The 13,917-nt window shown below is 46.3% G+C and overlaps 1 protein-coding gene across 1 annotated transcript in view; it reads left to right on the top strand.

The window, feature by feature from the left end:
- Window positions 1–13,917, top strand: part of PDE1C (phosphodiesterase 1C) — a 546,503-nt gene that overhangs the window by 79,289 nt on the left and 453,297 nt on the right. The window lies entirely within an intron of this gene.

Raw genomic sequence — 13,917 nt, 5'->3', positions numbered from 1 at the left:
CAGACAGAACTGAGTTGCTGCTTGGGGACCGTCACCATGGTTTTTAGGGGCTCCCAGGGAGGCCTGTGCAGAGTCTGAGTTCTCCCTTCAAGGTGGATGCCTACTGCCTTGAGAACCACTGGGGAGGGCCTGGAAGCTTCCACTTAGCAACAGTTTCCCTCCCAGGACCTGGCAGGCCTACAGAGGAATGTACTTCTTACCTATGCTGGAGAGACTTCTGAGCTGTGGCCCCTTCAGCTCCCCCATCCCTCCAACCTCCTTTGTTCTTAAGCTTGGACTTCAGAAAGTTGTCTGGTAAGGGATACCCCCTAAGACCATTCACTCACTGCCTCCACCTACAAAAAAAAGTGATTCTGATGCAAGAAGTTGAGACTCTAGCCTAGATGATCTAGCTCTGATCATCTATGGTTGTGCTTAGAACAACTTTGTATCAGGGCTGGACCTGCCTTTAGTTGCACAAGATGCAAGTCCCAGCTGTGTCATACCTAGCTGTGTGATCTTGGGCAGCTCACTTCCCTTCTCTGGGCCTTCTATTCTTTCAATGCAGAAGGAAAGTTTTGAGGTAGATTATTGATTGTCAACATTTTTTCCAGCTGAGATGGTCTTGAGGTCTATGACTCCATCTCTGCCAGTTGAACTGTGAAGATATGGAAATGCTTGGAGTTATCCTAAGGAAGGTATAGACATCTGGGGGAAAGAGCAAGGGCTTTGGAGTCAGACATACATAGGATCAAATCCCCACCTACCAGCAAGGTGGTGGTTATCTAGTAGAACCATTGCTGACTCATATGAGCCTTTGTGCAGATTAGAAAAAGATTTCTGAAGTCACTTTCTGCTGGAAAATTTTCATGACAAATATATAAATCTACAGTGACTATGATGTGACTTGTGCTTCCTAGAGTTGTGCAGTGCCCAACCTGGCCAGCTGTACACAACAGCTGTCTGTGTCCTTGGGCAAGTTACTCAACCTCTTTGGAACTCTGTTTGCTCATCTGGAAAAAGAAGATACGATGTCTATCTCACAGGGTAGTGGTGAGGATAGAATTGTGTGTAAAAAGCCCAGGGCTCGTATAGAGTAGTTGCTCTGGAAATATAAATTTCCCTTTTCTTTTTCGAGGAATAGTCTTCCTGGGATGTAGTGTTCAGGGCCCAAAGCACCTCCTCCTCCCAAAGGAGCAGCAGGTGGTGGCTTAGTGTTTCCAAGGTGGGTTTGGAGCTTGGAATCACATTCTGTCAGTTTGCCTCAGCTTCCGATGCTGTCTTGGGAGTTCATTCCAAGATGCCTTGGAATGTTGCCTTGGTTTGCCCCCAGTGGCAGGGCAATTACCTGGGGCATAGAGTGGCGTCACTATTGCGAGGCAGTGGGGAGGCTCAGGAGAGCCGGGCCAGAAAGGAAGAGTGGCACAGACTGCAAGGAGTTCTTGCCTGGCCTGGGGATACCCTGGAGAGCCCTCTACATGGGCAGGGCAAGCAGAGACACACAGGCAGTTCATGCCTCGTCCTGCTCCTCCTGGCAGGTAGGGCAGAAGCACTGGTCACCCACTGAGTCAGCGGAGCTGGGGTGGAGGCTGCTGTGGCCCCTGTTGGAATCATGGAGCTCTCCTAACACAGAGGTGTTGGAAAGAGCGCTGGCTCTGGTGTTAATTCCTCCTGTCTTTGAGTTTCAGGACTGCTACTTTTGTCCCCGCCCCCCTCCCAATTGATATGAATCAATGAATGTGATGGTATTTGGAGGTGGGACCTTTGAGAGGTAATTAGGTCATGAGAGTGTAACCCCCATGATGGAATTAGTGTCATTATATGAAGAGGAAGAGAGCTAGCCCTCCTTTCCCCACCCCTGTCTCTCATCCACGCAAGGATACAAAAAGAAGGCAGGTGCCCTTGGACAAATTCCTTAACCTTTCTGAGCTTCAATTGCTTCACTTATAAGATGTACATAATTATTATTCCCACCTCTAAAGAGTTCAGACCCTTTAGTATAATATTCAAGGACCGTCAGGACCCAGCCCCAACCTACCTTTTCAGTATCATTCCTGGTACCTTGCACTCTGGCCATCTGAGATGCTCTCTCATTTCCCAAACACACAATCCCCGTGCACTCTCCATGCCTTTCCTTATTTTTTCCCCTCTGCAGGAAATACAGTGTTTGTCTCTTCTGGGCCTGGTGAAATCCTCCTTGTTCTTCACAGCCCTGTTCTCTGAAGGTTCTCTAGTCCTTTCCTGTATCAGTTATCTATTGCTGAGTAACAAATTACGCTGCAGCTTAGTAGCTGAAAGCAACAGTGAACACATATCATTTCACACAGTTCTGTGGGTCACGAATCTAGAATCAGATTAGCTAGGTGGGTTTTGGCTCAGGGTCTCTCATGAAGTCACATTCAAGATGTCAGCTGGGGCTGCATTCATCTGAAGCCTTGACTAGGCCTGGAGGACCTGCTTCCATATGGCTGCTTACATGACTGGCAAGTTGACGTTGGCTTTTGGTGGGAGGCCTCAGCTCTTCACCATGTGGACCTCTCCACAGGGCGGCTTGAGTGTCTTCACAGCATGGCTGCCTGGTTTCCTCAGAGAAGGGATCCAAGAGAGAGCAAGGTGTGAGTAGCAATGTTTCTATGACCAGGACTTGGAAGTCATACACCATCCCTACCCCAGTATTTTGTTGGTCCCTGGGTTACTACTGACTCAGTGTGAGAAGGGAGCACACAAGGGTGTGAGCATTAGGAGGTGAGGCTCACTGGGAGCCGTCTTAGAGGCCGATATCACGTTTCCCCAACAGAATTCAGCGTTCTGGTGTTCAGCCACATTCATTTATTTACAGGATCTTTCTGTGCTATACAGTAGATACTTGTGTGCTAGTTTTATTTGTTGGATGCATTTGATCTGTTCAGCCTGCAGGCAGCTGGTAACGATGCGGTGATTTATGGTGCTGGATGTAACAGTGCTGGCAGTGCATGTCTGAGCAATGTTTAGGGTGTGTGTGTGTGTGTGTGTGGTGTGTGCTTGCACTCGTGCCCGGGCACATTGGCTCTCATGAGCTCAACTTACTGCGAGGTGCTTGGAGAGAAATGGAGCAGCTCTGGTTAGTCGTGGCTGTGTGGTTGACTCGTACCCCGGATCTGAGGACCTCCTTGTTTGTTTCGGGCTTTGCGCCCTGCTGGTGGCTTGGCCAGGGTGGGCAGTGATCTTCTAGGTCAGCTGTTCTGTTTAATGCCTGTGGAGGGGGGTGAGTTTCCCTTGCCCTCTCTGCTTGGACCCTCCTTCTCACATGCACACCCTCTCAGCATCTATCCTCAAGTAGGTTTCAAAGTCGTGCTGGTAACTGTTCTTTCTCACAGCATGGCTGAAAGACACCAAGGGAATTGGACATTGAATTCAATAGTGTGCATTTTCAAAACCACCCAGGGGCTTGTCAGGGAGCTCTTAGAAAGTGTGCTTGGCTGTTCCTTTTCAAGGTGGGTTACGTCCTTCAACACCTTGCTTCTGGACCAGTACCATCAGTACCGCCTGGGAGCTCATTTGAGATGCAGGATCGCAGGCCCCACCCGAAACCGACTGAGACAGAATCTGCAGTTTAACAAGATCCCCAAGTGGTTTTCATGCCTGGGGAAGTCTGAGATGCAGTGTTTTGGAAGGCAGTCTTCTGGAAAATTCAGTCCCTTTGGATGGCTCCTGAATGTACAACGCAGAAGAAGGTTCCCAGGCGCCCTGTGTATCTCCTGAGAATCAAGCAAAAAAAAGAGACTTGGCTGAGGAGGTGGAGATTTGGCTTCGCCTGGAGATCATTGTGGAAGTGAATGTTAACCAGTGGGTTGCTGAGGCTTATTTAAAATAAAAACATCTCTCTTTTCTTTTGGCAATGATTTAAGTGATTTTACTTTTGTGGGTAAAGGGCTTGGGATATTTTTGTCAAATGAGGAGTGAATGGGGCTTGTCAGTCTGGAGAACAGGGGGCTCAAAGGGCTGAGGCCATGATTGTTGTCATCAAATGTTGGAAGGACCCTGAGGAGGAATGGGAATCAGGCTTGTTCTGTGAGGGCAGAAGGAAGACCTTCAGAAGGATTCCATAATCGTGAAGAAGACCTTGCTAAGGTTGCAGAACTAATTAGAGGTGAACGGGGGCCTATCTCCACAGGGGCTGAGCTGCCATCTGTAGGGGCAGTCCAGGCATGAGCTGGACCTGCCCTTGTTTGGGACGTTGCAGGGGGTCTAAGCAGGACATGTGGAGCTGGACCAGTTCCAGTTCTGTGAACTGTCGAGAAAAGAAAAGGGCTCACAGAACTGGGTTCAGTTCCAGCTTTCCCATTTACTAGACCTGATTTGGGCAAGTTATTTAACTTTTCTAAGCCTCAGTTTCCTTATCTGAAAATGGGAATAATAATACTCACCTCATGGAATGGTGTGAAAATTAAATAAAAATTATGGGTATAAAAAATTATGGGTGTAAAGTTCTTGCCAGTGCCTGGCATGAAGTAAGGCTTCATACACTACAGTGTTTTTCCTTCCTCTTCTCTGTACTTATTTCCTTTGCCTTATTTGGGTTGGACTTAATTAGTTAACAATTTGAACAGCTGGCTTGATACTGGATTTTAATCTTGTTCATTTCTGTTTCTTGTTAACTGCTAGTGGTACTGGTTTGCTCAACTGGGGTGTTTTAATGAGGCCAGAGTAGTAAGGTGGCCCTGTATGGGCACTGCTTTGGTCACTCAGGCGTCACCCTTGTTGTGGGCCAGCAGTCCTGCAGCCCGAGGTCTGTGGTTGTCACCAGGGCATCAGCCAGGAGGGCTGGACAGAGCCCCACAGGCTGTTACCATTGGGAAGCAGCCGGGTGCATGTCGGGTGGTGGTGCTTTGGAGTGACTGCTTACTCTGGACTGGTGTACCAGCACCTGAATTTAGAGCATGTTTAGACATATCTGCTCTTGGATAAATTCATGTGTCCATCTGCAGATGTAACACTTTTGTAGATGGGAATAGGAAAGAAGGCAGAGTTGCAGTGAGAGGCATTTTATAATGTATCAAGAGAGGAGAGCGCTCTTTTCTCTGCTTTTTACTACCCCCTCCCTCAATTAAAAGCTTTTCTTGCCTGAGAAAGGGAGAGATTTAGGGTAGGGTTGGTCCATCTCAGTCTGCTCCCAGGCCTTGAATGTACCACACTTCTCCCCTCTCCCTGGAACAGATCCCATCATCCTCTCCACCTCCCTGGCTCTCACCTGCCCCGGGTCTCCTAGAAGCCTTCTGTTCCCCTCACTCCAGACCACCACAGTCTCTACCTTCTGTGAACAAGGACCCTTCATTTGGCATTCAGCAGAGTTTAGATCATGTCATGTATTAATATTATGTTTCCCCAACTTGGGCTCGGGCTTCCTGAGGTCAGGACCTGGTAGCTTGGCCAGGTGGTTTCTGCAGAAATACCAGGTACCATAATAAATTTGTATTGCAATAACTCCAGTAATCTGTGTCAGGAAGCTCAGTGCCAGGCCTCCGGTCTCAGTGGACTCCTGCCCACCCAAGGACCAGTTGTATCCATCCTTGAGTCCAGCAAGACATGGGGAGGAAGGGGCTCAGGGAGTGAGTGCTCAGTAGAGGTTAATAGATTGTTTGATCTGAGTAACTGGAAGCCCTGGAAAGTCAGTCTGAAACCTGGCAACTTGGAAAGAGAGGCCAGGGAAAGGGAGCCAGGAAGTGATTGAAAAACGTAAAATTCACTTTTATTAATATCCCACTTTGTTACGTAAAGGATTGGTGTACAGAGCAAAATAGAAATAAAATATAATTTGTGGAATGAGGTTGGATATAGATAAATAAACAAATGTATACAATTAGGACCAGGGAAGAAAGAAATATATTACATGAGCTTTTTCATATGACCCCAATTCCTTCAAATTAATTTAAAAAAAACATAAAGGGCAATCTGTTTCCCAAGCTGTCTTCTCAGGTTGGCAGAGACTTATTTGATTTTCCTGTCTGTCTGTATTTCATTGCACCCTGGGTTGAATGAGCTGGCGAACCACTCTGCCCTCTGGCAGGCAAGCCTTGCCCTCTGCAAGGATTTGCCCATTACTCCAGGAGAGAAGGGCCTGGAAGGTGCACCATCCCTTCCACTCTCAAATTATCAGCACTGATGAGTCATCACTACAAATAGGTTTTATTTTCTTTTGTGCAAGAGCCTGATTCGGAGTCGATTTGACAGGCAGATGGGCCCAAAACGTATAATGAGGCAATGCCAAGCATTTCTGAATAAAGAAGTGGAGAAAGGAACAGGCTGAGGGGTGGCGAGGCCTTTTATGTCTCTGGGGCACACAGTCCAGTTGGACTGCAGAGCTCTGTTCTGTTCATGGAGCAGGAGAACAGAGTGCCTCCCTCTGTGGTGCTTCTGACCTGAGGCTCAGTGGAGGGGAGGCAAGGGGTACTCCTGCCAGGGCTGGGTTTCTTGGCAGTAAGGCTTGTCAAACAGTACTGATACTCACATGCTAAAAGTGTGATGGGTAGCATGCAGGTTAAGAGCACTGGCTCTGGAATAAGGTGCTACTGGATTCAGTTTCCAATCTGCCATTCGCTAGTTGTTTCATCACAGGGAATTTACTTAAGTTCTCAAAGACTCAGTTTCCATATCTGGAAAATAGGGAAATAATAGTGACAACCTCAGAGAGTTGCTGTGAAGATAAAATTAGGTAATGAACGAGCAGTGCTTAGTCTGATCCTTAGTTATATAGCAGCTCTCATTTTAAGCAAGTCAAGTAATATATTTTTATATAAGTATTTAATTAATTCAGTTATCTCTGTGAATTGTCCATTTTTTTGGCCCTATTATTTTATGGTCTATGCAACCTGGCAGAGATATTCCCACATACCCATCCTACCTTCCCCCTCCAACCTCTCCCCATCCCGCCCGTGACAGGCTTTGGTAATGTATCACAGACACATCTTGCTAAACTCAGACTCAGCATCAGAAGGCTTCCTAACACAGTACTCTGCTCGGCCATTGCCAATCAGAGTTGTATATGTTTATGCTTAAAACATATCCTGGGGTTGTCAAGCATCAATATTTATCAAACCCAATGGGGGCAAAGGAAACCAAGCCCTTTACTTTTACCCTTGACAAACCACTACGAGGGAGTTAAAGAGATGGGGTACATTCCCTTCTCTGAGAATGCTGGACTTGGAGCCGGAAGAAATGGGTGATATTTCCAACTCTGATGCTTGGCCTTGGTCTCATCTTGGACAAGCCACTTGATCTCTTGGAATGTCAGTTTCTTCCCCTGTTAAGAGAATAGGTCTTGCCTCCTGGGGGCTGGTTTTATGAGTTGTACTGTTTTCACGTGAAGGTGAATTTGATTCTAGTTCCTATTCCCTTGTTACTGTTTTCTAACTGTGGAAGATTTAATAGGGTTAGGGAGACACCTGGTAGCTGGGGTTCTTGCATGAATGTGGCAATGAAGCTCCTCTCTTTGTAACTAGATTCTTCCTCTTCTGGATCCTGTTATTGTGAGTCCTGGCCCCTGTGACCATCTCACAAAAGGGTCCCTCTCTGCTGACCACCTCCTGGTCTTGTGCCAGGTACGAAATCCCCAGGCAGGTGACCTCCCCCAATCTCTGTAGGCTGGTACATGGCTCTCACTGGGGCTAGAGCCATGGGGTAGAGGGTCAGGACTTAGCGTGACTTTTCTCTAGGGGTAGCTCTCTCTGGAGCACAGCTCTTATCTGCCTACCTTTCTTGGAAGGCAGAGAGGCTAAATGGAAAGAACCTGGGCTTTGGAGCCAGGCATACCTTGATTTGGAATTCTGACACACAACTTTGTGGTCTTGGAAAAGTTACCTGACTTTTCTGAGTTCCAATGCCCTGTCTATCAAATGGGAATGACAGTCTTACTCAGTGTGAAGGCAGGGACCATGACTGATTGTTCAGGGCTTTATCTGCAATTTAGTCAATGCTTTATAAGTATTCCTGAAGGACAGAATGGATACTTTTAAAAAAAAAATATTTATTGGGCTTCCCTGGTGGCACAGTGGTTAAGAATCCGCCTGCCAATGCAGGGGACATGAGTTTGATCCCTGGCCCGGGAAGATCCCACATGCCACGGAGCAACTAAGCCCGTGCGCCACAACTACTGAGCCTGAGCTCTAGAGCCCGCGTGCCACAACTACTGAAGCCCGTGCGCCTAGAGCCCATGCTCCCCAGCAAGAGAAACCACCACAATGAGAAGCCCGTGCACCTCAATGAAGAGTAGCCCCCGCTCGCCACATCTAGAGAATGCCAGTGTGCAGCAACGAAGACCCAACACAGCCAAAAATAAAAACAAATAAATAAATAAATTTCTAAAAAAAAAAAAATTTATTTATTTATTTGGATGTGCCGGGTCTTAGTTGTGGCATGTGGGACCTTCGTTGCCGTGTGTGGGATCTTCATTGCGGCATGTGGGATCTTTAGTTGCAGCATGCGGGATCTAGTTCCCTGACCAGAGATCGAACCCGGGCCCCCTGCATTGGGAATGCAGACTCTTAGCCACTGGACCACCAGTGAGTCCCCAGAATGAACACTTATAGAACATTTAAATGCTCGGTGGGTGTTAATGTCCTCGTACCATCTTCTTATTCTGCTTCCAGTTCTTGGCCCCCACCGCACTCTGCATGGTAGGAGGTTGGTCATTGATTCAGTGCTGTGTGCCAGGCATTTAGGCATTAGGGATATAGTAGTTTTTTCATTGGCAGAGAATCTGTGCTTGTGTGGGGATTAGACTGTAGTGGAAGGAAAACGCAGTAAACCCAGTGAATGAAGAACAGAGCATATGAGAAGGTGATAAGTGCTTCCAGGAGGGATCGTGCAGGGAAGGGGGATGAGGCAGAGGGAGAAGGGGGGTCGGGAGCTGCGATCTTAATAAGGTGGTCATGGAACGCCTTAATTAGAAGGTGACAGCTAGGTAAGCTGTCACTCGATCTTGGATGGAGTCTCTCCCCAGTATTCCATTCGGTTTTCCTTGCTTGGGTCTTTGCAAGTGGAAGGCAAGGTGAGGTGAGGCCAAGCATCTGTGAGCAATGCCGAGCTTCACCTTCTACAGAAGCTAGGAGGGTGCCTGGAACCTCATTCCAACACTGTCTTCTCTGAAGTCCCTTGTGTGTGGTTTTCTAGCCAGCAGGCTTCCCAAAGGACCTCACCTGGAGAGGGTCCCTGGCAAGCCCCAGAGCTCGTGGCAGAGCAGCAGCCAGCCAGCCTGCCAGGCAGATTTCCTTGCAGGAAGCAAGGCTCTCCTGTGGAACTGCTTTCTCATTGTGTGTTTGCCCTGGCACCCAGCACCCCAGCTGCATTTATGCTCACCCAGGTGCCAGGGTTTTCAAAACAAGGGTGGCAGTGTTTTTGGTGCTAGTTTTGGTTACAAAGCAGTGTGTACCTGCCCATGCCACCACTATGACTGTTTGGACCACCCTCCCCATCTTTTTCTGATGGCCTGGAATGTTTGTGACTCAGTTGGGGTTGGGATGCTCATTGCTCTGAGTTAACTTCCTTTCTCAGCATCCTGTCTCACCTCCCTCTCCCCACTGGTCTCCTTTGGAGAATCTTTACTTTAAGATTTGTTCCTGGCCAATTTTCTGGGGGGGAAACATAAAGCAAACATACCAGGGGCACACTTCATTTAGAATGCTGCTTCTCAAACATTAAGTAGCTTTCGAGGCAGTTGTTTAAATTCTAGAATCTTGTCTTCCCTTGCAGGATTCCATTTCAGTGGGTCTGGAATGGGACCAAGGAATCTGTATCATATCATCATCATCATTATCTTAAAGTCAGTTCCCTAGCTGAACACACTTGGATAAACCCAGATTGAGAGACATAGTTTACCTCCCTAACTTACTTGTATGTCCAAGCTGAATGAAATCTACTGTTGCAATCCTCCCAGAGTTTAGCCCAGTGTTGAGCTCCCAGGTGGCTCTCAGTACACATGTATTGAAGGTTAGAGGCAATGTGAGGTGAATCCTTTTATAAAGAACCCTTCACAGTGTGAAGAGTTGCCCACTAATTGATCTCCATAGTTATGTTTGCAGTCTTAACTGTTGAATTTTTCATAAAGCAGAGGCATGTCTCTGTTCAGGATTTTAATGACAAAACAATAGCATCCTGAAAAGAAGAACTGAATAGGGGTAATTATTTTTGAAGGCATCTTCCTCCCTGAATGTTGCTTTGATAAAGGTGTCTGAAGTTACACCATTTGTTAGTGCTCCTCAGCCTTAGCTGCTCATTGGAATCATCTGGGAACTTGGAAAGTATGGATGCTTGGGTCCTACCCGCTGAGGCCCTATTTAATTGGTCTGGGCATCAGGATTTTTTTAAACTTCTCTAGTGATTCTTACATGTGGCCAGGGCTGCAAACCACTGACCTAGAAAGTGTGGAACCCCCTGGAGAGGGGAGTGGGTGATTCATTTCTTGAGACTTATAGGGAGTCCCCTTGGACTAAAGATAGAAGGTCCCCTGGATTCTGTGATCCAAGACTGCTCTGAAATCTGAATCTAAAATATGTTTCATATAAATAAATATGCATACATATATAATGACCCAAACTGTATATAATAGTTAATTGTTTTCTACCTCTTTAATAAAAACATTTGTTTCTGATTATAAGGATGGCACGTGCTTATCCAACTGTTGGGTTTATGTAGAAAAGTATAAAAAAGGCTGATAATCTCCCCAAATGCCAGCACATGGAAGAAATAACTGTTAATATATCTGGTGCACATCCTTCCACTCATTTCTCTGTGGCTAAATACACATGCAGCCGAGATATACAATTCAACACCAATGGAATTAATAATACATACCGGTCTACGTGTTATACCCAACATGACTTTCGGTAAATCTACGTAATAACTTGCCTTAAATGGTTAACTTTCCTTAAATCTACAGAATCATTTTTATGAGATCTTGCCAAATTCAAGCTCTAATTGCACTTGATAAATGGAACATCTACTTCATTGTTGAAGCTTGCTAGATATTTTTTTTAAATAAAAGGCAAACAGCAGTGTAGGAAGGCCCCTCTGCTGGTCAAGAAGCCCCCGTGTGTCTGAGCCGGCCAGCATTGTGCTGGTGGACCATCGAACATGTCGGGGCAGTTTGTGGGCTCGGAAGAGAGGGGCTTAGCAAGCTTGGCCACAACCACTCCTTGTAGTGCTGGTCTCTGTTGAGTCTTAGTTTCATTCTTTAAGACCTTTAAGAGGTCCTGTGTTCACCTGCCTTCTGGACCCACGCCAAGGGTATAGAAAGCCCACGCCAGTCAGCAAAGAGCTGCCTCCCGAACATCCAGGAGCTGGACTCACCCATAGGGGGCATCTCAGTGGTGACCCATTGCTGGCCCATGGGTCTGGACAGTTACTCAGTTATTAAGAGAAGCTGACAATCTGCATTTATATTTGAAACCTCTTGATTTTTAAATGCAGACAACTAATTGTTTAAAAATTAAAAAGACATTGTAGGGGCCAAGCAGAACACACCTGGGGCTTTTTATAGTCCTCTGGAAGCCAATCTGAGGGCTCTCTCTACGGAGCCATCTGTGGCACTTGGTATCAATTTCAGTCTACTTCATTCAGTTCTAAAAATATTGACTGAATGCATTATTCTGCATGCCAGTCACTGTTTGAAAGATTGGAAACAAAAAGATGAAAAGTTATGATCCTTGTCTTGGGTGGGGTAATTTATAGTTTAGAGCAGCTGTTCTCAAAATATGGTCCCCAGACGTGCATTCTCAGTATCACCTGGAAACTTGTTAGAAATGCAAATTCTCGGGCCCCATCCCAGACCCACTGAATCAGAACTTGCATTTTAAAAAACCCTGCAATTTATTTTAACAAACCTTCCTGGTAGCTCTGGTGCCTGCACGGGGCACCGCTGGTCTCACCACTGAAGTTTGAGAACCACTGGTCTGTGCGGGGAGTGAGGAGCACGGGCAGAGATCTGTGGAATGCAGAAGCCGTGCTGGGAGCCAGGGGAGCTTTTCAGAAATGAATGGCTCCTCCTGAATCCTAAAGGATGAGCAGGAGTGAAGCAGTGGGGAGGGCTGTGTAGAGGGGAGGGGGCAAAGGAGCAGTAGCAAAGGGAACAGAGAGTATGTAGGGCGTGTTTGGGATTTGTCCATTTAGAGCGTGTGGCTGGGCCCTGAAGGAAGCGCTGGGAAATGCAGTGAGCTGAGAAGACTAGGCGGTGCCAGGTTTTCAGTACTAGGTCAGGTTAGCTGGATTGCGTCTTGTAGATGTTGGGACATCATGGGAGACCTTGGGGCACTGGGTCTGCATTTAGGAAAGTAATGCTGGTAGCGGGGTTCAAATTCCTTCTGGGTAGAGACAACTCTCACTGGCCTAGATCTTGATTCCTGCCTCTCCTGTCGTGACTTGGATCTGGGTCAGCAATTCCCACCCTTGGATAGGGTGGTGGGAGGGGAGGAAGAAGCCTGTGGGTGAGGAAGCAACCATGGCTGCATGTGAAACTGTGACGGTGTCGTGACCACCCCTCCTTCTTCCCTCAGGGAAAACATGCGCTCTCCAAGCTGAACATTTTAGTGCTTGCTGGTGTTCTCAGCAATGGCGATGGTCTTCATATTCCTACTTTAAAAGCAGCCCGTCAGTTTCTGCAGCAAACATAACCTTGCTCTATTTCTTTCTTTAGAGATCTGTAGTGTCCAAAGAGGAAACGATTTGAACTCAAGGCCAGGAAACTCACGTCAATAGCCAACTAGGTCTTGCTCCTTTCTCCCGCCCTCCCTCTCTGTCTTCCACTCTCCATTTCTCTCTCTCTCTCTCTCTCTTTCCAAAATGCTGGGGTGTGAGAGATAATGGGAGCAGGATGCAATGTCACCTCCCCCTGCTGGTTGTTTTGTATAATGTCTTGTTTGTAATATTTACAAGGAGTGCAGACAGTGGGGCAGTGCAAATGACAGAAGCACAAAGTAGACTGAGATTAAATTCATTAATTTAAAAAATTATGGTAAATTTAAAAATTTTCACCCTTTTGAAAGGGTGAAAGGAATTTTTTGACTCCTGGCATTCTTTGCAAAATGATGTAATACATTTCTGAAGTAGTTATTTCTTTTGTCCTGTACTGCAAATTCTCATAGATGAGAATGATTTTAATGATGATATTGGCAATCTCCTTTATTCTGCATATGTATTGGATGTTCTTTCCTAAACTAAAATGAACAGGTTTTTCCAGTTGATTGCTTTGAATGTTCATTCAAGTTGATCACAAATATCTACAAAACACCCAAGGTTATAGTCACTATGGGCATTAAAAGTGATATTTAAATCGGATGAAACTTGTGTTTCAATTTAACAATTGATGTCTTTTTTATCCATGAAGATGGTGTTCGTAAATATAGGGGATAGTAATTATGACCCTATCAAGATGATAAATTATATAGAGGCTTTTCAGAGGAGGGTGAACGACCCTGCTGAGAAGCGTTAGGGGTAGGGTTTTCTAGGGCAGCTCTCTGGACAATTTTCTCGATCCTCCTATTTGTTAGACTCTAAATTTAAATATCCTTCTTAACTATAACCAACCTTACTATCTTCTGAAATCCCTGCCTTGCTTTGCGCCATGGATCAAGAAAATCAGACTGATGTCAGGTGGTTGGGGTGCATTTGTGTACTGAAGGACATCCCGGTGAGAGGAAGCTTAAAGCAGAAGGATGTGCACTGGCTTTGAAGCCTGGTGTGCATGCCTCTTACTCAGTGCATGCAAGCCAGTTAACTCCTGTAAGCCCAGTAAACTAGGTATTGTTTAGGTCGTCTCCAGCTTAATTCACTATTCTAATCAGAATGATTAAGACTTTTGACCTCGTTTAGACATTGAGAGCAGCACTGGAAATATAGAAAGAGAGGGAGTGAAGTTGCTTTTATCCTCTTACAAAGACTCTCAGAAACAGCTTGATAGTGAATCATCCA

The sequence above is a fragment of the Eubalaena glacialis genome, chromosome 8 (assembly GCF_028564815.1).
Source record: "Eubalaena glacialis isolate mEubGla1 chromosome 8, mEubGla1.1.hap2.+ XY, whole genome shotgun sequence".
NCBI lineage: Eukaryota > Metazoa > Chordata > Mammalia > Artiodactyla > Balaenidae > Eubalaena > Eubalaena glacialis.
This window is presented reverse-complemented; position numbering and strand designations above follow the sequence as displayed.